Genomic DNA, 3062 nt, shown 5'->3' with positions numbered 1-3062 from the left:
TGGGGTAAGTTTCATTCTCTTATATCTATCTCAGCCATCTCTATTCATCATTGATTTGTCTTAAATTAATTAATTTAATTGTTGTGCTATATAATATGATAGAAACTTTTAATGAAGAATGAAACAGTTAAAGTTTTCTCATGTTTGGTTTGCTGTAAAACATAATAGATATGTGTCACCCGAGTTGAATAATAGGTTGGCTTGTGTCTTCAAAATCACTCTACTAGTATTTGGCAACCATTGTTGTAGTTAATGGTTTTTTATTTCGTGCAGAATTATTTTTTCAGCTAGTTTTTTGGTAAACCAAGGCATTACCTGCACACAACTGTCATATTATTTATATAGTTTTCTTGTTGTTCATTTCTTAGGCATAAGTTTACACAATTTTCCAGAAGGAACGACAGTTTTCCTTGGATCCATGAAGGTATCCATAAACCTATTGCTGTCATATGGATGGATCTTCAAATTTTACCATTGATTGTTTATGACTTGCTTTTGTCAATAGGGTCTCCATGTTGGCATCAACTTAGCATTGGCCATTGCTCTGCATAATATCCCAGAGGTATAATTTTTCTCGTGATAAAACCTGTTTTACTCTAGATACAATACTTATGTTTGAGTAGTGCAATTAATAATAGAGGAAAACTATTGTTTCTTGTAGTCCTTGATGCTTTCTTGCTCCTATATTTTATTTTGATATTTTCTTGCTACACACTCTGAGTTTCACATAAAAAAAAATACTTATTACCTATCCACATTATTAATAAAAAAACACATTTTTAAGATGTTATATAGGTCTTATTGTAATTTCCAAAATCTTCTGTTTTCTAGGGTGTTGCTGTTGCACTTCCTGTTTATTTTGCGACACAAAGGTAATAACTTTAAAGGTCTCCTATTGGCTCTAGCTTTTGTATCTCTAACAATTGAAAAGTGACTTATATAGCTATTGAAGTGTTATGTCTGATTGCTGCGCTGGCTGAAATATGCATCTATGCATAGAAATAATGAGCTTAACAATGACCTAAGTGAAATAAACAGGCTGATTGTGGAAAATATACTTTCAGTGGCTCGGAGAAGGTGAAAATGGAGTTGTCATTTAAATAAATTTTGCTGTGAAGGTTGGCAATGTATATGATTGCCATTTTTTCAAAAATTATTTATTTATTCATAGTGCCAGTGCCATGTGATCATGACAAACATGGCAATGGAGGTGCTGGCTTGGTTGGTCTGTGTTGACATCTATTTTGCGTAGCAAAACCTTTTCATTTATGGCCGTAATGCTATTGTTTTGATGTGAAGGCTGTTTTTTTATTTTCTTTTACTTCTAACATAAAATAATATTTGCATTAAACTTGAAATAATTGAGCTTGTATTTGGATTTGAATGCTAGTACCTGTACAACTACAAATAAAATAGGTGCTTAAGAAAATTTGGCGTACATGATGCAATGATGGGTGCATTTGCAAATTTTGACATACTTGATGTCATTGTCTTTGTAAAATAATAACTCATGAAATTATTAATTAATCTTAAACTTGATTTTTGTTACAATGTTATTAAATGAAGTTATGTCAATTAATATATATTTGAATTATAATTTTCTATTTATTTATCTATTTGTTCATTTCTTTGGTTTTAGATGTGTCTTAGTAAATGGCAGACATTCAAATTGGCATCACTTTCAGGCTTTGCCGAACCCTTGGGTGTTATAATTGTAGGTATGTTATCTGCTTGATGTTGCTTTGCAGAACATGCGTAAGTTTAGGTGAGGTATTTGTAGTAATTGGTTGACAATTATGTAACTTTGTTAAAGTAACTTGTATTTGTAGTAATTTGCATTAAGTAACTTTGTTAAAGTTGTTATTCGATACTATCTTGATATTTTGTAGTTTCAGAACACATGATACTTTGATAAGTTATTTAATACTCTGGTGCGTGTGTTATGTTGTCAATGCAATCACTTTTAATGTTTTTTAGCTATCAATTATATTATAAAAAAAATACAATTAAGCAGGGGCTAAAAATTAAAAATTTATTTTGAACGTAGCGTCGGCCAGGCCGACGCTACATTTGACTTTTATTTTACCTTAGCGTCGGCCCTCCGACGCAACTGTTTTTTCTCCATCTCAACTGACATTTTAGCGTCGGATGTAACACTTTGATATATAGCGTCGGTGTAGCGTAGATCTTGTGGACGCTAATATAACGTCAGATGGTGTTTGACCGATGCTAGCCATTAGCTTCGACCGTTTTAGCCTAGGTCCGACACCGACGCTAATTCGACGCTAAATCACCATTAGTGTAACACCCCAATTTTTAACAGCGTGAGTGTATTTTTTTAAAAAACAAATTCATAAAAATGAAGAACTAAAGAAGAAAGTACTTTTGGATAAATATTTAAGTCGTAACACAACGACAAAAGTCAACAATATTTAGAAACAGCGGAAATAGTTTTTGAAACAAAATCCAAAGTATTTAAATAGAAAAATACAACGGGGCTATGAGACCCATCAGACATAGCTCATACCCTTGGAGTATTCTCGGCAGACACCTGCATAAAAGCACTGCCCCAAGAATCTCTACTTTCCCACATCACATCAAAATGTGGAACATGGACCCATTAAAAGAAAAAGTCATCAGACAGTTTAAGCATAGATACAATCTTCCAAAATGAAATAAATACAATCCCAAGAGAAAGACATCTAGTCCTTATACAACCACCTAATTTGATCATGCTACAAAACTACACCACCCTGGTGATCTCCACGCGCCCCGCAAGATCCTCCTGACACAGCTTTGGTCAAGTATGACTAACTACTTTCCCATCTCCAGGGTTCTTATCTGAGGGCAAAGCCCAGATTTCCACAATAATTGTAAAGGTCACCAACCGAAATTAACAAACATCACATAACAAAATTCTTATATTTTCAAATGCTCAAAAGAACCTTTCGTCTTAGCATACTCCTCGAAAGGGTTTTCATATGTCCAAAAATGCATAAACAATGTTGAAAAATGAAGTTTTGACAAACTGCATTGTCGTAGCCGAATACAATTGAGAAAAG

At 33.3% G+C, this 3062-nt stretch overlaps 1 long non-coding RNA gene across 1 annotated transcript; it reads left to right on the top strand.

Annotated features, from left to right (window-relative positions):
• Positions 1-180: 180 nt before the first annotated feature.
• On the top strand, positions 181-2036 carry LOC101500331 (uncharacterized). Its single transcript, XR_012163278.1, has 4 exons — positions 181-424; positions 506-562; positions 832-872; positions 1640-2036. It is a non-coding gene; the product is annotated as an uncharacterized lncRNA (long non-coding RNA).
• The last annotated feature ends 1026 nt before the right edge of the window (positions 2037-3062 follow it).

This window comes from Cicer arietinum, chromosome 5 (genome assembly GCF_000331145.2).
Source record: "Cicer arietinum cultivar CDC Frontier isolate Library 1 chromosome 5, Cicar.CDCFrontier_v2.0, whole genome shotgun sequence".
NCBI lineage: Eukaryota > Viridiplantae > Streptophyta > Magnoliopsida > Fabales > Fabaceae > Cicer > Cicer arietinum.
Note: the sequence above shows the minus strand (reverse complement) of the source record. Positions and strands in the feature narration are given on the sequence as shown.